General features: G+C 38.4%; 1 protein-coding gene and 1 long non-coding RNA gene across 4 annotated transcripts in view; both read right to left on the bottom strand.

The window, feature by feature from the left end:
• The window catches only part of LOC105834969, a 153,325-nt gene that overhangs the window by 48,450 nt on the left and 82,388 nt on the right, over positions 1-22,487 (bottom strand). The gene's annotated exons all lie outside the window — the stretch shown is intronic.
• LOC118646023 lies at positions 3,348-6,299 on the bottom strand. Its single transcript, XR_004963657.1, has 2 exons — positions 3,662-6,299; positions 3,348-3,592 (listed from the first exon to the last, which is right to left on the bottom strand). It is a non-coding gene; the product is annotated as an uncharacterized LOC118646023 (long non-coding RNA).

Genomic DNA, 22,487 nt, shown 5'->3' with positions numbered 1-22,487 from the left:
ATCGTGTAATACATTGGTTATTATGTAATTACGATTAATCCGTTTTTATATTCTAATATAAAAATATACGCAGAAGAGAATTATTGAATGTGACGCGACTAAAGAAATAACGCAACACTATTTCTAGCGCGGCGCACCGTGCGCTAACGGTAGCCTCTCTAATCGTATTAATCTAATTTACTAAATCAAGCAAAACTACTAATACAAGGAAGACAGAAAAAAAAAGAAAGAAAGAAAGTAAACAAACTTCACTTATCGACTAATATGTACATCGTGAGCGCCGAACAGAGTTTATCCATATCTGCTTCACGTCCGCGGTAATAGCCACGGGCTCGGCGCAAAAGAGAAGCAGGACCGCAACGATATAAGACTGCAATTTTGGACCACTAAGCAACGAATCATTCAACGACAGCCCGTTTGGACATTTCGACGAGGCATCAAAAACGACTCGCAACTATGTGGTGATGCTATCGGGTTTGTAAACACCATGATGGGGCAAATAATAGATGTGGCTGTCACCGACCCGATTGCGCACCGACCCGTTTGCACACAGACCCGATTGCACACGATACGATTCCGCATCGCAGAATAATGCAAATACAACCTGGGGATGGCACAGAAAATTTAGAATAAATTTTTATAAATATTTTACGAATTTATTTTTAAAAAACATTTTTTAAGTTTTATAATTGTTTTCATAAATTATTTAGAAATTATTATTGACAATATATAAAATATATTTTTAAAATGTACTAAAAAATATTCATGGTATATAAACTCGAAATATTTTTGTATTTTTGAATTATAATAGCATAAATATTTATTTTTAATATTTTCATAAATATTTATCATAATTATTTTATACTTCGCAAACTCAGACATAAAAATACGTACAAAATATCTGTTATAATATTTTTCTTTCTTATACATATTTTATAGTCGCAAACCTATGTAGTGCAGAAAATGCTTTGTGCACACACACACACACACACACACGGGGGGTGCAAGGGGGGCTTCGCCCCCCTCCCGCACCCATCCCGTCCAAGTCGCTAACCCATGTACTATCTGAAATGCGGAATCATATCGTGTGCAATCGGGTTCGTGTGTAAACGGGTCCGTGTGCAAGCGGGTCGGTGCGCAATCGGGTTCGTGTGCAAACGGGTCGGTGTGCAATCGAGTCCGTGTGCAATCGAGTCGGTGTACAATCGGGTCCGTGTGCAATCGGTTCTGTGTCCAATCGGTTCTGTGTCCAATCGAGTCCGTGTCCAATCGGGTCCGTGTGCAAACGGGTCGTGTGCAATCGGGTCGTGTCCAATCGAGTCAGTGTCCAATCGGGTCTGTGTCCAATCGAGTCCGTATCCAATCGGGTCCGTGTGCAATCGGGTCGTGTGCAATCGGGTCGCTGCGCAATCGGGTCCATGTGCAAACGGGTCGATGCGCAATCGGGTCCGTGTGCAATCGGGTCCGTGTGCAATCGGGTCGTGTGCAATCGGGTCGCTGCGCAATCGGGTCCATGTGCAAACGGGTCGATGCGCAATCGGGTCCGTGTGCAATCGGGTCCGTGTGCAAACGGGTCGGTGCGCAATCGGGTTCGTGTGCAATCGGGTCCGTGTGCAAACGAGTCGTGTGCAATCGGGTTGGTGCGCAATCGCTTCCGTGTGCAAACGGGTCGGTGCGCAATCGGGTTCGTGTGCAATCGGGTCCGTGTGCAAACGGGTCGTGTGCAATCGGGTTGGTGCGCAATCGCTTCCGTGTGCAAACGGATCGGTGCGCAATCGGGTCCGTGTGCAATCGGGTCGGTATGCAATCGGATTCGTGTGCAATCGGGTCTGTGTCCAATTGAGTCCGTGTCCAATTGGGTCTGTGTCCAATCGCGAAATACTACTGTGTCCAATCGCTTATGTGCGCAATCGGGACAGTCTTTCTACCGACGGGGTGGAGGGGCGAACCCCCCCCCCTGAACCCCCGCGTGTGTATGTGTGTGTGTGCGTGTGCGTGCGTGCGTGCGTGCGTGCGTGCGTGTGTGTGTGTGCAAAGCATTCTCTGCACCACATAGGTTTGCGACTGTGCGCATTTGATCCGTGCGCATTTGGTCTGTGTTCGTTTCACTCAGCCTGCTGTGTCCGTTTATTACTGTGCGCATCTGGGACTCACTCTTGTACTGTGCGCCACTGAACCTCTCCCATGCCATTCGCTGTGGCAGCCCTGACCTCGTTGACGCCCATGATTGTTACGCGGTGTTTGGTCCGAACGAAACCGCCCCTCCGAAGACAGCTCTCACAAATCACACTACCCAAGTGCCACTCACCGATTTTGATATGCTTAGAATATGTTGTAGTCTAGGTCAAAATAAGAGACACGTATTTTTTTATACGTGCCCATACGGCCGTTGAAGTGGTGAAAACCCTCTTGAAGAAATGTCGGTTTTTATCTTTCTAAGCAAATATCGTCAAAACAGTAAAAGATATTTAAAAAATTTCAAACAAAATTTTTATAGTTTTTAATGTACTTTAAAACTGTGCAATCAAACTTTTCGAAAATTTTGTTTTTCAAAATCCTCCTCACCCCTCTCAATTTTTGAAAATTAAAAAATTTTGTTTATAGCAAAAGTTATAGTATATTTAACAACAAATTTAACCATATATGATAAAGTTGTATTCCGAAGTCGCAGTATTCAAAAGTTAGAAGTACTTCTATATACCGCTATACGCGCGCTCTGTCCGCCTTATGACGCTTACTATTCGTGGCAATAGCTTTTTTTACAATTTCACAGACTACCGTAAAAGACGAGCTCTTGAAAGATTTAATTAAAAAAATAAGTTATTTCTTTGTGTTGTAAGTAATGTTTCTTTAAGTAATGTTTAATCAACATACGAAATTCTTTTTCGTCCATTTTTTGAAAATTACTCGACTTCCTCAATTCAAACGCCAAACACAAAGAAATATACTGGCTGAAACTTGGTGTGTGTTCTTCCAAGAGATGCTACTAACTGAAAATAATCTCGATACGCACTAGTAGTGCTATCTCTTTGACTTTGCACGGACTTTTCAAACCACTCACGTATACTGTTATGTATACTTTACTTTGCCATAAGTGCGTATATGTTTAAATACAAAACTAATTTTATTTGCATATATATATATGTGTGTGTGTGTGTGTGTGTGTGTGTGTGTGTGTGTGTGTGTGTGTGTGTGTGTGTTTATATTTTATTTTATTTTTTGTTTTTATGTATGTGTGTTTATCATTTTATATTTTATTACTTTTTATGTTTATGTTTACTTATGGCCAGTTTATTTATATTTATTCAATATTGTGATTAAATAAAACTGTAATGGTAAACTGATAATTTGCTTTTATTTCTTAAACTTCTATTTAAATTTTCCGCGTTTCTACTTATCATTGATTGGCTCCGCCATTCTGTACCAAGCCAATTAAAAGTTTGTCCACTTATGCCAGTCTCTCCTTTCAGGATTTCTACCCATGTATTATCTGCGATGCGGAATCGTATCGTGTGCAATCAGGTCCTAGCACAAACGGATTCGTGTGCATGTCCGTGCGCAACGGGTCCATCCAGTAGCCTCATTTTTAGATCTGTTTTAGTTAAATATTTGTCTATATATTTGTTCACTTAAATAAAATAATAAATCATAAAAGTATTACGTGACGGTTCTCTTGTCACATCGTCCTCTCGTAGCGAAGAAAGTTGATTATTGCTTGCCTCAATTGTGCTGCAGGTGATCTTTATGTAGCGCGTCGGCTGCACTTTACTCCTGACAGAATCGCCTAATGGCCTACCGGCGGCGCCGCACACTAATTATACTGAACATTTTATATTAATTCCAGGCTGTATTTGGACGTTTAGTACAAAATCTGTCTATTCGATCAAATATTGTCTCAAATATACATCTAGCATTTGTCCGTATTGTCTAATTTTTGCCAAGTTGGCCGATCAGGGTTGAATATGCCTTAGATATAATTTAAATAAATTACTGCCTTGAATTATTAAATATTTTGATTTGTTTTCAAAAATTTTTAATAAAGAGTAAATTGATTTTCTGAATAAATCTTAGACTAAATCTGAATGGATTCTATCTAAATAATCTGGACTAGACTTGGCCATAATCTCGACGCAATATTTTTGCGACAACTTCTGGCAAAATGTAGACGGAATACGTTTTGTATTAATTCCAGATTATATCTAGACGTTTACATGTACAAAATCTGTCTAGTTATGCCTATTCGGTCAAAAATTTGTTTGGTATGCATCTATTACTTGTCTATACTGTCTGATTGTTGTCAAGTTGGCTCGTCAGGGAGGGGACAAAAAAAGCAAGTTACTTGCATAATCTGCTCTCCATAAACGTATATAACCTGGAAGTATATTCCCTTTCATTCAAAAATTTAACTGATGCCGACAAGCACAGTCACCGTAGGATCGTCCCAGATGCACACAATGTAAAACACCACCAATCGGATTACTGCTTTAGTTCAAGTTGGGATAAATTTATAGAGTTCGATTGGTGATCTCCGTTTTACACTGTGCGCATTTGGGATTCACTCGTCACCGTTGCAGTCATCACGGATTTCGCGCTAACATTAAATTTCTTTGTGCGTTACGCAACTCTTACAAATTGAAACGTTGGTTAAACATCCGTCGCTCGTGCCACTCTAGTCTTTCTAACGATTATACAGATAAAAGCGATGAGGAACAAGAAGAAAAACAAGCAGAGAATGTTCAAAGCGAACAAGTAAATATCAAAAAACCGTTATCCAATGAAGAGAAAAAAATTATTCTATTTAGTAAAAGAAAGACCGACTACGCTCAGACAAGCCGTTTTACTTATGTTAGTCAAGTCTACATGAAAAAAAAATTAACAAATTTCCAAATTACATATTTTCCAACAATAAAAACAAGCGTTTATACTTTATCTTATTTACTTGTCACCCTTTGTCCTTACTTTTTCTTATTCTGAATTTCCTCCGTCCTCGTTTCAAGCAAAATTCGACCTGAATTTCCCTCATCCCCACTCTCCTTTCAATAATATGCGCACAAAAAAACTGCACATTCAGGTATTTCTTTTAGTCCCACCTCCTGACGTCCAAAAATCTTACATGTTCCTAGCCTTCATTTTTCCCGGCCCCAACACTTACATCTTAATGAAAATCCGACTAATTTTCTTTGTGCAAGTCCCAGATGCGCACAGTATAAAACGGATACCACCAATCAAAATTATCCTAACTTTAACTAAAGCAGTAATCTGACTGGTGATATCGGTTTTACACTGTGTGCATTTGAGGCGCTCTCGATGCAATCCAATTAGCTCTTTAGATGAATATGGTGCTTGCCAATCAGAACGACCCGACTCATGACTTAAAAAGAAATCTCGCGAATCCGAAAATTCTGATTTTAACAAAACTTGACATAAACGTAGAGGGGGTAAATACATGAATTTAGACATTTTTCGTTTGAGCTTATAAACGGTTTAAAGAGTTGAAAATACCCTTCAAAAGTTGAAGGTTTTTGCCTTTTCTCGATCTCGTAAACTAAACAAAATATCAAAAGATATTTCATACAAAAGTTTTACAGCATAAATACCTCTATTTAACTATGCTATTCACTTTGAAAAAAAAATTTTTTTTAATAAATAGCATAAACGGCATTAAACGGCATAAATAGCATTAAACAGAGGTATTTATACTGTAAAACTTTTGTATAAAATATTTTTTTATATCTCGTTTGATTTACGAGATATATCCAGAAAAAATAAAAATGTCTTTATCTTTGAAGGATGGTTTCAACCCTATAAAGCGTTTATAAGCCCAAACAAAAAATTTCTAAATTCATGTATTTACCCTCTCTACATTTATGCCAAGTTTCATTAAAATCAGAATTTTCGGGTTTGCGAGGTTCCCTTGTTAAATTATCCCCCCTTCCCAAACATTAGTTAATCAGAAGTTAGGAAAACAGTCTGACCCCTTTCCTTCACCTATTTAGGCAATGCCTCTGGCGCCAGAGGGCGGAGTGGGAATTTGCTTTGACGCACCATAGCTTCCCATTTGCTACTCTAGGTGGAGATGTTTTCCATAAAAAAAGAACAAGAAACGAGTCAGTATGGCACTTTCTCTCTAACACATTTTAAGTTAGAGAAAGAAGCTATCTTACTAATTCGTTTCTTCGTTTTCTTTATGGAAAACACCTCCTATTTCACATCCATCTTGATATATCCATAATTTTTTAATACTTAAAAATATTTTCATTTTGTACAAAATGTTTTAAATTTTGTTTAAAATTAAATAATATTTCAAGAAAATTCTACGGAATGACCGGTATTACAAAATACAAAATTTTTCGAATTCTTTCTTTTATGTAATTAGTTTTTTTACATGTGTAAAGAAATAATGAAAAAATTGCGGGATGCTCAACTTAAATTCAAAAACAAAAAACAATTTAATTATCAACATGTTATATATTAATTATAAAATTTTTGGGGTACCGTTCCGAAGACAACTTATCTCCGATTTTTTTGAAACTACATATTCTTACATATTTTGGGGCGCTGATTACGAATATGATAGTGAATATTGGCGAAAATTTGATTTTCATGGCGAAAACCATAAAAATGGTTTTTTCCATTTATTTCCGTAAGTAATGAGAATTTCTAAAAATACTTCAAACAAAAGTTGTAGATCTCATCGAAATACATATCTTATGTCCTATTTATTTTTGCCATAAAAACAATAGTTTTTGAGAAAAACGACGTTAAATGTTCAAAAATTTATACAACTCATTTAACACACGCGTCAAGTTTTATTAGTTAATTTTAATGCTTTTAACTATATTTAAGTACATTATATGTATATATAAATGTTCAAAAATTTATCCAACTCATTTAACACACATATATATATATATATATATATATACATATAATGTACTTAAATATAGTTAAAAGTATTAAAATTAACTAATAAAACTCGACGCGTGTGTTAAATAAGTTGTATAAATTTTTGAACATTTAACGTCGTTTTTCTCAAAAACTACTGTTTTTATGGCAAAAATAAATAGGACATAAAATGTGTATTTCGATAAGATCTACAACTTTTGTTTGAAGTATTTTTAAAAATTTCCATTACTTACGGAAATAAATGGAAAAAACCATTTTTATAGTTTTTTCATGGTTTTCACTATAAAAATCAAATTTGCGCCAATATTCACTATCATATTCGTAATCAGCGCCCCAAAATATGTAAGAGTACGTAGTTTCAAAAAAATTGGAGGTAAGTCGTTTTCAGAACTTTATCCAATTTTTGTCTTAATATAATTTAATTGATTTAGTTTTTTCAATTAAATTTTTGTTACATGTGCGTCAAAAGTGATCCTTCTCGTGTCACTTTTTCGTGTATAAAATCGTTGATTTCCATACTTTAATATATGAAGATTAGAATTAGGAGAATTCGATCTCCGTGATTTTGAATGAGGCGAAAATCTGTTTTGGCGTTTTCGACCAGTGCTGGGTTAATCCGTCTCAGGTTCTTTTCCTCTAGAACTGGCCAATCACAGTTATTCCCTTCTTCAGAAGAATGATTGGCCTTATGACGTGATTAATCGCTCCCGGAGCGATTAACCCGGGCCGGTTGAAAACGCTATTAAAAATATACCAAATGGTGGCGCCGGCGACGCTGGTACACCCATAGACATAGTATATCTAGACTGAGCATTGCAGGAGTAAGGGTAAAGTTCAGAGGGAAAAGACTAGCATGCTTTGGGTCATACCTTTCTCTCTCGTTCGCGCATGTGTACAAGTGCAAAATCCACCTTTTACACTTGTACACTTGTACACATTTCTATCGTAATTGTGAATAAGTAAATTAATAAAAGTTTTTCGTACATTCACGAAAGATTCTTTCTTTTTCTTAAATATCTTATTTACAGTATCATACAATTCTAACTTTGTTTCTTATCGAATTGTGTCGTACTGTTAAATCCTTGATGAAAACATTAATAAAAAATTAACATAAATTTACAATTGATTCTTAAAGTGATAATTTTCTTTTATAAGTGTATTATAATATTTGCCGCATCAAATTCTCTTATCGTTTCTTATTGTTTTTTTTCCATGGAATGTTAAATTAACAAAGGTTTATCACAATTAATATCTACGATTGATTCTTCATACATTCTCATTTCGTAAATATTTAATTAGAAAATTATAAAATGCGCGATATATCCATATAATATGTTACACTCATTGTTCATAACACGATAGAAAAATATCTCTTGATGTAACGATTTCACAATAGATTATGCCTTCTACGATAATTATGCTTAGAGATGTTCAATATCAAATGTTATTAATATAACGAAGAGTTTTTCTTTCATAACGATAGGGAACTCGGAATTTCTTTTATCTTTAATTACATTATTAATTACGACAGATTTTTACTGATTGATTCAGAATAGATATCAAGAAAAATACAAAAATCTAATTGGTTTCTCTTTCGTAATCCATTACTTGTCTGAAAAAAAAAGAATTTCAAGAAGTGATATCATTGTCTATCGTTCTCTCGTTTCCTGTTAGGAAAGTATATTTTCTCGTTGGAATATGACAAAATATCTACGGAGACATCGTGTTTAATAGTTCTGTTGGAATATTTCGTAAACTTAAGTTCTCTATTGTATAATAACGAAAGAAAACGCTTTGTTGTTAACCATACTGGTGACATTAACATCTCCAAGTATAATTACGATCGTATCGTATAATTTAATCACGAAATCGTTAGATCAGGCATGATACAAGATATTTAAGGAAAAGAAAGAATCTTTCGTGAATGTACGAAAAACTTTTATTAATTTACTTATTCACAATTACGATAGAAATTAGATTATTTGTAGATTCCATAAGTATCTATCGCTTTCGCTCTTTCGACTTTCTTAATGACAGCAGTTTATTATGGTTTTAATTTGTCATATCTTTGCTAACTCCTAATTTGTTAAGTAATCGCGAATGTGCATAGCTGCCATCGCCACGAGTGTTGGCGCGGTGCGATGAGACGCGAAGGCGGCGAAGCACAGGCAGCGGCACCGCTTCTCCTTCTTCCCCCCGCCGCCGGCAGCCAATGCTCGACACAGTGGGCCGCGCTACAGCTCGAGCGTCTCGGCTCTTCACACGGCGCGCTCTCATTCGTACAATTTGAAAAATTTATATCTCGATTATTGATAGACCTAACCCAAGACAATATTGGACTTTTATGTTCATCTCGATCCCATCTATCTTTCCATTACGGGATGGCTTCCGATTACATTACACCCTGTATACGTCAATAATCTTTGGAAGCATCAAACTTTATGCGACAAAACGAAGACACAATATTTATGATCTTGAAACTGTAAAGGTTATTGCGATGTATTGCGATATATGTAAAACATTATGCTAGTTTGAAGAAAAATGGCGGACGTAAGAATACCTACTTTTTTAGTGCTCTAGTACACCGGAATATATTCCAACTCTAGATGCAATCATAGTCTAAGTTTATCGTAGTCGGCCGTGTTAGACCGAAGACAGAGAACGAGACGTAGGTGTCGCAGTCGTAGTCGTAGGGTAAGGCAGAGAAAAACGTAAGTCGTAATATACTACTATTCTAGAGTCTAGAATAGTATACTACGACATGTACAACACCTACGTCTTGTTCTCTGCCTTCGGCCTTAGGTTGTACGCAGTATAGTGTGAGAAAGCTGAATGAGTACTTCCATACATTTAGCAGACGACTTTAATATTGCTTATTTTCGACTATTTTAATTGTTTGCGAATCGTTTTCGCAAGTTTTCAAAAACGCTCTCATAGTTTTCGAAATAGTAGTTTAGCTAAAATTAATAAATAAAAATTGGGCGTTGAGCTAGCAGACATAACATTAAAAATCATTTTTTTGTACGTCAATCAATTCAAAATCATTTTCGAAACACGTCTGTAAAATTTCAGAGTTTTCGAAATAATAATTTCGTTATAATTAATAAAATAAAGTTAGTATCTAAAAATTTCATTCGCGGAACTTCATAGGGAATTTTTAGATACTAACTTTATTTTATTAATTTAGACAAAATTATTATTTCGAAAACTCTGAAATTTTACAGACGTGTTTCGAAAATGATTTTGAATCGATTGACGTATGAAAAAATGATTTTTAATGTTATGTCTGCTAGCTCAACGACCAATTTTTATTTATTAATTTTAACTGAACTATTATTTCGAAAACTACGAAAGCGTTTTCGAAAACTTGCGAAAACAATTCGCAAACAACTAGAATAGTCGAAAATAAGAAATATTAAAGTTGTCTGCTAAATATACGGAGGTGAATTGAGTATATATGTACAGTAGAAGCTCCGTATTGCCACTCTCCGTATTATTGCGTTTCCCTTCAATGCCTTCTTTACTGTCTCGCCGAAGAGAAAATCTATTCCCCCACTATGCGTCCTACCGCGCATCAGCGCCGCGCAGCCTGCTCACGTCGTGTACGCCACTCTGTCGATAGGGTGGGGTTACTCTGTAGTGCCACAATTTCACTTAGGACGGAATTCATAGACCGATCTTAAGTTCAAGGATTGTCTTAAGTCTAGCTTTGAGCCGACTTGAGACTTACTTAATCAATGAAATAATAGCATTGACGTCTCAAGATCGTGCTTAAGATGGATCTTGAATAAGATTCGACTATGAATACCGGCCTTAATGCCACGACGCAAACCCCCGAGACCTGGCTATATGGAGCTTCTACTGTAATTATAATGATGCGAAAAAATATATGCCATGTTAGCCATTATCGAAAGAATATGAAAGAAAATTTTCGTCACAAAACGCTTAAAAGATCCCATTTAGTTTCATATATCGATAATTACAACGTCACAATACAGGAAGTCCCAGAGCATACTGGTCACTGTTCATAAAAAGGTAGATGGGATCGAGATGAACATAAAAGTTCAATATTGTTGTGGGTTTGGTCTGCTAATAATCGAGATATAAATTTTTTAAATTATGCGAATGAGAGCGCGCCTTGCGCGCCAAAGGAAAGGCTCCTCGAGCCACTCGAGCCATAGCACGGCCTACTGTTTCAAGCATTGGCTGCCGGCGGCGGCGGGGGAAAGAAGGAGAAGCGTGGCGTCGTCGCCGTTCCCACGTCTCGCCACACCGCGCCTAAGTTCGCGTCGATGGCTGCTACGCACACTCGCGATTACATGACGAGATTATAAATTATTAATAAAAATAAGACAAATTTAAATCGTAATAAACTTTTGTAAATAAGAAAGTCAAAAGAGAGAAAGCGATGGAAACGTATGGAACCTGCAAATAATATAATATTTGTCGCATCAAATTCTCTCATCGTTTTTTATGGAATATTAAATTAACGAAGATTTATCACGATTGATTCTTTATACATTCTCCTTTCGTAACCATCTTATTAGAAAATTACGAAATGCACGAAATACTATCCCTAATATGCACTCTTTGTAAAATAACACGATAGAAAAATATTCACGTTTGATCTAACGACTTCAGGATAAATTATTCGATGCAACTTCTACGGTAATTATAGGTAATTAGAGCTCAATGTTATGTCAAGTATCGTTAGTATGGTTAATTAGAAAGGATTTTCTCTTGTATATGATAGAGAACTTCAAATTTCTTCTATCGTTAATACATTATGAGTCACTGAAAATCTGTCGTAATTAATAATGCAATTAAAGGTAAAAGAAACTGTAAGTTTTCTATGGTTATAAAAGAAAATCCTTCGTTCTTAACAATACATGATATTGAACATTAATTTTTAAGCATAATTATCGTAGCATCGCGCCTAAGCTGTCGTGAAACCGTTACATCAAGAGGGAATATTTTTCTGTGTTATTACAAAGAGTGTAACATACTATGGATAAGTATTTCGCACATTTTAGTATGACACCACTCTCTCCCTCTCTCCCTCTCTCCCTCTCTCCCTCTCTCCCTCTCTGTCCCTCTCAAGACTACGTAGTACACAAATACAATAGATATTACCACGTTTAACAACATCTTTAGTTTGTATTATTCTACTTTCATTATGTGTAATTTAAATAAAATTTTAACAATTATCATTTCTTTATATTTAAAGTGTTAAACACGATCAAAGAAAAAAATAATTAAAAATTATCACTAAAACTGCGATAAATAATCAGCACGATATTTTCTCTTTAAGTGTCGTATCGTGTTTAATATTAAAAGTGTTAAAAAATAGTAATTTTGTTAAAAAAAATTTTATATGACATTTAATGAAACTCTAATAATATTGATTGGAACTGTTGTTAAAAATGAGGTTTATCGTGTTTCTGTAAATACTTTAGAGGGAAAAATATTCCTGCTAAATTCGCGAAGTACATCTTTTTATCTTTGTCTTTTTAATATAAAAATTGCAGCAACGTTCTGCTTTATTTTTATAAAAAACTCTAGAATTGTAGAAGTGTTAGTGAAATTAATTTCTTGATATTAAGTAAGTGACATTTCAAAACAATACAAAAAATATAAAAATTTTACGGTTTGTTCTATTATTACGTTTGAATTTCTATGTAAAATTTTAAATTCTGAATTCTTTTATTGATTATTAAATTTTATATTTACTCTTGACTCGTATGTAAAATTGAACTTTGTACTTTTTTTTGTAAATTCCATATAAAAGTAGCATTACGAGTTAAATTAAATTTCTTACATTAAAATGTAAAATTATATTAAAATGTAAAAAAATATCGCTGCAAAAATTCACGTGAATTCACTTATTCGTTAAAAAGTTATTTATTATCACACAAAAATTATCACACACACACGCACACACACACATGTTGTATAAGTCATTATAAGAATTAGTTTTCATTTTCGTTCTTTTACAGTTAGTTTCAAAACATTCACGGTCACAATTTTTTGTTAATTAATAAAAAAAGAATCAGGAGCATACAGTTTTAATTTTGATAACTTTTAGCTATAGTATTGCAGAGTCAAAAACATTCTCAATAAAAGTTGAGTCAACTTCACAAATAAAATTTTTGGATTTGTGAAGTTGACTCAACTTTTATTGAGAATGTCTTTGACTCTGCAATACTATAGCTAAAAGTTACCAAATGTAAAACTGTATGCTCCTGATTATTTTTTTATTAATTAACAAAAAATTGTGACCGTGAATGTTTTAAAACTATAAAAAAACGAAAATGAAAACTTATTCTTATAATGACCTATACAACATGTGTGTGTGTGTGTGTGTGTGTGTGTGTGTGTGTGTGTGTGTGTGTGTGTGTGTGTGTGTGTGTGTGTGTGTGTGTGTGTGTGTGTGTGTGTGTGTGTGTGTGTGTGTGTGTGTGTGTGTGTGTGTGTGTGTGTGTGTGTGCGTGCGTGCGTGTGCGTGTGATAATTTTTGATAAATAACTTTTTAACGAATAAGTGAATTCAAGTGAATTTTTGGAGCAATATTTTTTTTACATTTTAATGTAAAAAACTTAATTTAACTCGTAATGCTACTTTTATATAGAATTTACAAAAAAAGTACAAAATTCAATTTTACATACGAATCACAAGTAAGTAAAAAATTCAATAATCAATAAAAGAATTCAGAATTCAAAATTTTACATAAAAATTCAAACGTAATAATAGAACAAAATGTAAAATTTTTATATTTTTTGTATTGTTTTGAAATGTCACTTACTTAATATCAAGAAAATAATTTCACTAACAGTTCTACAATTCTAGAGTTTTTTATAAAAATAAAGCAGAACGTTGCTGCAATTTTTACATTAAAAAAACAAAGATAAAAAGATGTACTTCGCGAATTTAGTAGGAATATCTTTCCCTCTAAAGTATTTACAGAAACACGATAAACCTCATTTTTAACAACAGTTCCAATCAATATTATTAGAGTTTCATTAAATGTCATATAAAATTTTTTTAACAAGATTACTATTTTTTAACACTTTTAATATTAATGTTCAGGAGTGTGAGAATCAGTGGGGTTACACTAGCTTAGTCACCAAAAAAACTGTATTTCTAAACTATTACACACTATTTACATAAATTAAATTTAAAAAAATGATATACTTTAGTGGATGCGTTTACTTATCACCGCACTCGCGATTTGGTTGAAGGAAACGCGAATGGGTTGATCGGAGAACCCTTTGTGCACTTAGCGAGCGGAATTCAGGCAGAAATTATCAGCTGAGTTTAGAGCGCGAAAAAGGAAGTGACTCTTCGCGTGAAAGCGGAGACGCGTCCGTACAAGGTTCTGGCGAACGGTCGAGTGTGTCGGTGACAAAAGACCTCCGCTTTCGACAGAAACGAAAACTAAGGGAGATCGAGATGAGCCAATTGAATTCCGCCGCACCGTGATTTTGCGTGCTTAACTCGTGGCACCTCTCATTGTTGTTGTGGATGGAGCGTGTGAGATCTGTTAATCTTTTCTCAAAACATTGCCTTATTTGGCAATGTTTTGCAAAGAGAATCTCTCCGACCCACTCTCAACAATGCTGGCAATAAATTTAAGAAGTTTTGATATAACGAATGCGAGAATCTTAAACAATTAAACACGACACGACACTCAAAGAGAAAGTATCGTGTTAATTATTTATCGCAGTTTTAGTGATAATTTTTGATAATTTTTTTCTTCGATCGTGTTTAACACTGAAAATATGAAGAAATAATAATTGTTAAAATTTTATTCAAATTACACATAATGAAAGTAGAATAATACAAAGATGTTGTTAAACGTGGTAATATCTATTGTGTTTGTGTACTACGTAGTCCTTGAGAGAGAGAGAGAGAGAGAGAGAGAGAGAGAGAGAGAGAGAGCGCTATCAGTAGACTACGAGATCGAGAGAGATAGAGAGAGCGACAGAAGAGCGCACGGATGGGGCTGAGTTCGACGCAGATGCGTCTCAGCGATCGAGCGAGCTATCTCCGCCTTCTCGCTCTCGATCTCTCTCGTCCTTCTCCTCTCTCTCTCGCTCGTCGCTCGCCGCTCTCCCTCGCTCTCTCTCTCTCTCTCTCTCTCTCTCTCTCTTCTCTCTTCTCCTCGCTCTCTCCTCTCGTCATCTCTCCTCTCTCTCTCCTCTCTCTGTCGCGCTCTCTCGAGAGAGAGACAGTACTAGGAGAGAGATGTCATACTAAAATGCGCGAAATAATTATTCATATATGTTACACTTTTTGTAATAACACAAAAAAATATTCCCTCTTGATGTAACGATTTCACGACAGCTTAGGCGCGATGCTACGATAATTATGCTTAAAAATTAATGTTCAATATCATGTATTGTTAACACAATGAAGGATTTTCTTTTATAACCATAGAAAACTTACAGTTTCTTCTACCTTTAATTGCATTATTAATTACGACAGATTTTCAGTGACTTATAATGTATTAACAATAGAAAAAATTCGAAGTTCTCTATCATATACAAGAAAAAATCCTTTCTAATTAATCATACTAACGATACTTGACATAACATTGAGCTCTAATTACCTATAATTACCGTAGAAGTCGCATCGAATAATTTATCCTGAAGTCGTTAGATCAAACGTGAATATTTTTCTATCGTTTTATTTTACAAAGAATGCATATTAGGGATAGTATTTCGTGCATTTCGTAATTTTCTAATAAGATAGTTACAAAAGGAGAATGTATAAAGAATCAATCGTGATAAATCTTCGTTAATTTAATATTCCATAAAAAACGATGAGAGAATTTGATGCGGTAAATATTATATTATTTGCAGGTTCCATACGTTTCCATCGCTTTCTCTTTTTCGACTTTCTTATTTACAGAAGTTTATTACGATTTAAATTTATCCTATTTTTATTAATAATTCATAATCTCGTCATGTAATCGCGAGTGTGCGTAGTAGCCATCGACGCGAGCTTAGGCGTGGTGCGGCGAGACGTGGGAACGGCGACGACGCCACGCTTCTGCTTCTCCCCGCCGCCGCCGCCGCCGGCAGCCAATGCTTGAGACAGTAGGCCGTTCTATGGCTCGAGCGGCTCGAGGAGCCCTTCCTTCGGCGCGCAAGACGCGCACTCATTCGCATAATTTAAAAAATTTATATCTTGATTATTAGCAGACCAAACCCACAACAATATTGAACTTTTATGTTCATCTCGATCCCATCTACCTTTTTATGAACAGTGACCAGTATGCTCTGGGACTCCCTGTATAAAGTTGCTTTAAATTAAATTACTGACATACTCCATATTGTTTTTGGTGAGTCCATAGACTTATTAAAATAGACTGCTCATGAAGGTAGTGGGGGTATCCGTCACTGAGAAAAGGATAACTGACTTTAACTTGAGTTGCTATTTCTTTCTAATGCAGAATAGTGGGGAAGCGTAGGGACCAATAACGGTGTCGGAGCGTGAGCGCGTATTGTCATAGTATGCGTGTGTCGATGTGAACTTCACATGTGAGATCAGATGATTAAAAGGGATATTTTGGGGTTAGTGAGTCTAACGTGTGAATAATTTTACGTAAACAACTTGAAATAATGGTGGTGAATTGCTGCGTATGCGGAGAAGAATATGAAAAAGACCTTCCTCGAACATTTCACACGTAAGAGAGAGCAATTGTAATATTATGATAAATATATTATGAGGAATTGAGAAGGTTTATGGGCTGTGACGTGACAGCCGCAGGCTGCTGTCCGTCACAAGGGCCTTAGTGGCCCTTACGCGTTAACATCACGCGGATCCTGCGTCCTCCCGCTCGGTAAGGGATGCAAAAGCGTGTTGTCTCGTGTTTTTGTGTGTGTGACGTCTCGTGTGTTGTCCGCGTACTAATCGTTAAGATTTTTACGAGCGCTGCATCGCGAGTGCGGCGGAAATCGGTGGCCGCAGCGATCTATCTTGTAATTTTTTGGCGTCTCGTCTCGATGGAGAACATTCCCGGAGGTCACCAGGTGAGCGGACACCGAAGGAATAACGGAGACTCTTTTCGAGTGGGGGTCCACAGATAATACCGCCCTTGTCTTGCCTACAATTCTCACGTAAGAATTCCGATACTGCCGCCAAATCACGCTTTCAGGATTCAGCGAAGGCGCGCGAGACCGATGTTCCAACGGGGCGCCTACGAATCCGATCCTGCGCTAGTCCCGGCGGAGATCAGGACAATTTGACATCAGTGAACGCCCTCGTCGAGGAGGAAATGACGCCCCGGTGGCGAAGAAGGCGCCCGGCCAGGAAAAAGGAATCTGCCAGAGGAAAGCGCCGGAAGTTTATGCGCACGGGGCCCAACAGTATCGATTACCTCGCCTGGATCAATCAGCCAGCGACGGCGTGCACGTCGCGTGCTGCGCGAAAGTCGATTTTTGGAAAATCGACCAATAAGGGCCCGGAGTATCGGAGGCAAGGCGAGGCGCGTCGCCAAGCGGCCCCCGCGGGATCTAGGATTCCTCACTCGTGCTGCGGACGTTAGCTGATAAAGTGCGTGCAATCCGGAGTCCCGAGCAGCGAATCTTGTAAGAGAGGACGCAGGAGTCGGAGAATATCCCGACCCGGACGAGGCAGGCGAAAAGAAGGTGACTTGGTGAGACGAGCGTCGCAATACTTTGTCAAGTCACCGATTTCGCGGTTGGGCGAGTCGCGAAAGATTCGAAAGTTTATTACCGTATGTCCCGAGCACGGGAGTAACGTTGCAAAGTAGCGCGAAATTTTTGGAGCATCGCCACCTCACCCGATCGTACCCGCCCGCGTGAGTTCGCTCCGTGCTGTTCGTTTCGTGTTATCATTACGTTGCGTGTGCGTCTCGATCCGCAGCCGAGTCAATTGTAATTTCGTTTTGTAATCGTGTCGCGAGTTACTAACCGCGCTGTGAATTGTCGCGCATTTACACTTTATTGTTAGAAAATCTTGATCTAATCGGTCGCATCTATATCGCGAGTCCTTCCGTAATTGCGCTCTTGTAAAATTTTATGTAATTGTCCTGTACCGCCTCGTTGGCGAGCGAATAATAATTATCGCGCAGATTACTCGCGAGATTCTTTAACGTGTGGAAGAGCACGAGTCCGTCGCGTGCCGCGCGGGCTCGAAGTTACTATTCGTCCCGTTCGCCCTTGGCGAAGCCGTTATCCTATCGGGAGTTCGGCGTCCACCAGCGACACAGGATAAAGCGTAGACAAGTCGGAGAATTCCCGCGTACGCAAAATAATCCGTCCGTTAATTATCTCGTTTTCGCGACACTTGATTTCAAGCAGTCGTCAGCTTGCAACGCGCGTGAGTCACCATTGCCGCCCAATAGAGCCGTCTAATTCTGTATTACTTACTGTCAAATATATTTATTAATTTTATTGTTAAATTTACGTTGTGTCTAAAGTTTTCTCGCCTTCCCGATTCCATCCGCCCGCGCCGAACCTCCCCCTCTACCATTTTAGGGCTGAGTAGCTGGCTATCGGAGCCGTTAACGCCCGGTCGCCTACGAGGCTTATTCTTTTCGCGACTTAGTTAATTTGAAAGCGACAAGCGACAATGGCTACACAGAAGCGCATAACGCTAAATTCTTCCTTCGAGTTATGATAGTTCCTTACTTATTTTAAAAAAAATAAAATTTTTTAACGGCAAAAAGTATGTGTGTACGTGTACATACATGTGTACAAAAAATATCAGTTTTAATGCTTAAATAAGTGATTACTAAATTTATTTTTTTAATAAATAACGATTATTTTTAATAAAAAATATTTTTTTGATGATAGTCTTAAACGTCGTAAACTGTCATTATAAATTTTAAAAAAAGCTGTTATCATATTCTCGCGAAACAAAATTTATGCTTCTTCAAAAAACATTAGAAAATTTTATCGATTAAAATAGAAATGACAACCAAATAAAATGTTTGTTTCAACTTTATATTCTTAATTAAAAATTAAATAACTAGGATATTTATATTTTTAATAAAATTAATCCTTGTGATAGACTTATAATACACGAAAAAAACTTTATGATAAAAATTACTATGGTAAGTAGTAAACGCGGGCCAAGGAGGAATTATGAAAATTTTTATTATGTTTTTCATCAAATTACGACAATATTTACACTACTTATATGATATAATTCTCTGAAATTTCTTCTTACAGTGGTTACTATCATAAATAATAAATCGTACATAATGTTATTATAAAATTTTCTCCGTGTAAATTTACGAATATATGAATTTATTAAATATTTGACTTATAAACAATATTTATTTAATTTAAGAAAATTTTAGTATAAAATCACTTCTTTAAGCATTACAACTGACATTTTTTGTACACATGTATGTAAACGTACACACATACTTTTTGTCGTTAAAAAATTTTATTTTTATTTAAAAAGGTAAGGGAACTATCATAACTCGAAGGGAAAATTTAGCGTTACGCGGCCGGGCGCTCGGCGCGCTTGCATTTGCCGGTAGGCCGGGCTAATACAGAAAATTTTACAAGTCTATACCCACCAAACACCAAGTTACATGTAACGTTCCTGTTAGTTGTAATTTCCCACTCAACAATGTAATTGTAATATAACACACGTATTATATTACAATTACATTGTTGAGTGGGAAATTACAACTAACAAGCACGTTACATGTAACTTTGTGTTTGCTGGGTAACTTGTTAATTATTGCGAAAATGGAAAAACGGTAAAGTACTTTTCTGTTCAGTTCCATGCGTTCTACCTGCTCATAAACATCCCATTAAAAAATACCAGACAGCCTGTATATATATATATATATATATATATATATTTAAATATATATATATTTATTTAAAATTGTAAAACTAAAAAATCAAATATATATAATATAAAATATAATAGGAAATAAAATGTTGCATAGTATTAAACATTATTAAAACTATAAGCTACATGCTAAAATATTTTATTTATATATGTGTTGTGACGTGGTAGCTCAGCTGCCACGAGTAGCAGCGTTCCTCCCCCGTCACAGGCTGCGATTTCGCGCCGTACGGGGAAAATAGGCGAGAGGCGAGAGGGGATCTCCATGGGGAACCGCGACAGACCTAGCGAGCGTAGCATTAATTTCTTATATTTTTGATTTCTTTGCGCGGCGGCCGTCTTCCGATGGAATGCGACGAGAGAGAGCGAGAGAGGAGGAGAGAGAGCGACGACGATGCGGGGAAGGAGGAAGGACGCCACCGGTGCCCGGGAGAGACGAGCACGCGGCCCGCACGGGGATTCGGCGTGGCCCTGGGAGGGCCACGGCCGGAGCCTAAAGCGGCGGTGCCCGCCAACACCACGACGGAACGTCCCGAAGGGCTGTGGAGGAGCCCGGATGGGATAAAACGCATCGAGGAAGGCGTCGAGCCCTCTCACGAGGAACGGAGGTCCCCGCGTGCGCTGCCCCGGCTCGGGAAGTGGCCCAGCGGGAGAAAGAGAATTTCGCGGGGGCCTGCGAGGCCCCCGGAAGGATTACGGCGCGCAGGTCCCTGCGTACGCAGGACTGCGTGCCTTGCAGCAATTGGGTCGCGGCGCGGAAACAATGCGCATGACTGGACGGGGGGTCGCGGCGTCGATCCGGGATCGACCGCGATCCACCCCGCTTTTGCGTGCGAGCGGCCCTACCGTGAAGTTGCGTGTCGTGTCCCTTATCGAAATTATCGGTGTGGCTAGTGCGAGGCTGCAACCAAACAAAAGGGACGAGCCTGGAGACGAGGGAGGACGTCGCCAGGACATTATCGGTGAGGTGGCCTGTCCAGAGAAGTTACTGTAAGCGGTTGCCGGCCGGCGAGGTGTTCCCGGGCCCGTTCTGCATCCGCTTTTGTGTTGGTGCGTGACTCGCGTGGACCGCAGGGCGGTCATACGATCGTGTCATTAATTGGGTATATATCGGATGCAAGCGGACGGGACGCCGAAGCGCCGAGCCACGGGGAGGACGATCGTGAAGACGCGTGGGTTCCATCGGAGATTCCCCTCGACCGTGTTCGCCGCAAAGCCCTCGCGCGAGCGAGTATCGCGTCGCGAGTAGCGGGTGGACGGGACTTCCGGTTTCGCGACGGTGTGTAGTGCGGTAGCGGCCGGCGATTATTGTGTGACCCCCGCGAGACACGTGGTCGCGTTCTCTAGTTGCCGGGAGTGTCGGCACGTTCGAACGTCCGAAATTCATTGTGCGCGGGAGATTCCATCGTCTGTCCTTGTCGGCCGCGTGCCTACCGCGGGAGCTTCCCGCGTATCGTTCGCGTTTCTGTTTGGTTTGCCTCGCGCCGGGGCGCCGCATTGTCGGAGCGCCGCATGCCGCGTCCCGCGATATTATTGTTTTCGTCTGATTATTAATTTTTAATAAAGATCGTTATCTGTTAAATTCAGAGCCTAATTGTCTGGTGTGTCGTCCGCCCCTTCGTGTTACCGCATTCGCCTGCTCCCTTACGCTTCACCCCGCCCCTCTACCGTTAGGCAGAGCTGGTCGAGATTGTCGCGCGAGGATCGAGGACACCTTGGCGTAACGATTTTCGCGAATTGACGCGTCGAGCGCGTCTGGCGCCCAACAATTTTCGTGATAACGCGTGGCCGAGATTCGAGCGCGACAAACACGGCATCGGGGGTACCGGTTACCCTATCGGTCTCGCTGCTTTTTGCTCGCGGCTTTCCCGGTCAGGAAAAGTCGTGACAAAAATTTGGCGCCCAACGTGGGGCCCTCAAGTTGAGGGGGGCAAAGCGGTTATCGCGCACTATCGGGTCGAGCGGCTGGCGCGGGGAAAAGGAGGGGGGCTCCGAGTTACATTTTTTTTTTGGTCTCCCCTTTTCCCGCTTACAAAGGCGAACTTTTCTTTTGGTGATATTTTGCATATATTGTGTTTGATATTTTGTGAATTATATTGAATTAATATTATTGAAAGTTTATGTTGATTGTCGGGTTTGCGTCGGGAGACGAGAGAGGAATAAGTGGCGAGGGCAATTTCCTAAGAAAATTAAACGAGCCAGGAGAGGCTCTGTAGATTTTTTTTTGTTTTGTCGGTACGAGCGAAGTTTTTTTTGTGAGCTAGAATACGAAAGTACAAGTAAATTTCGAGGCGCGCAAGAATTTGCGAGAGGACGAAAACAACGATTGGAATTCCGAAGCGCGCTCGAGTTCGTACCGTTCGCTGTGTTGTTGAATGGCTCAGGGAAGATTTTGGTGATCTTGAGATCTTGTTGACGAGCGAGTAAGATAGCTATCGTCGAGTCTATTGTGTTGAAGAAGGAAAGAAACGGAAGGAATGCCCCGAGATCGCGGTAAACACGAAGTATTGTTCGCACTTATTTCTCGTCTCGCGGCGTACGCTCCAATGATATTGTGAATATTATTGCGATTGACATATGATGTGATATTTTTTTTTACTACTGTTATTTACTATATTGTGTTTTGATATTGATATTTTATTTTATTGTGTGATATATTGCTATTTCTTGTGTTTGTCGGCTGGTACCGAGGGAGGAGGAGAAAATAAGTGGCGAAAGAGCGTGCAAGTAGAGTAGTGAGAAAC

The sequence above is a fragment of the Monomorium pharaonis genome, chromosome 6 (assembly GCF_013373865.1).
Source record: "Monomorium pharaonis isolate MP-MQ-018 chromosome 6, ASM1337386v2, whole genome shotgun sequence".
Lineage (NCBI taxonomy): Eukaryota > Metazoa > Arthropoda > Insecta > Hymenoptera > Formicidae > Monomorium > Monomorium pharaonis.
The sequence above is the reverse complement of the archived record's forward strand: the minus strand, read 5'-3'. Positions and strand labels throughout refer to the sequence as shown.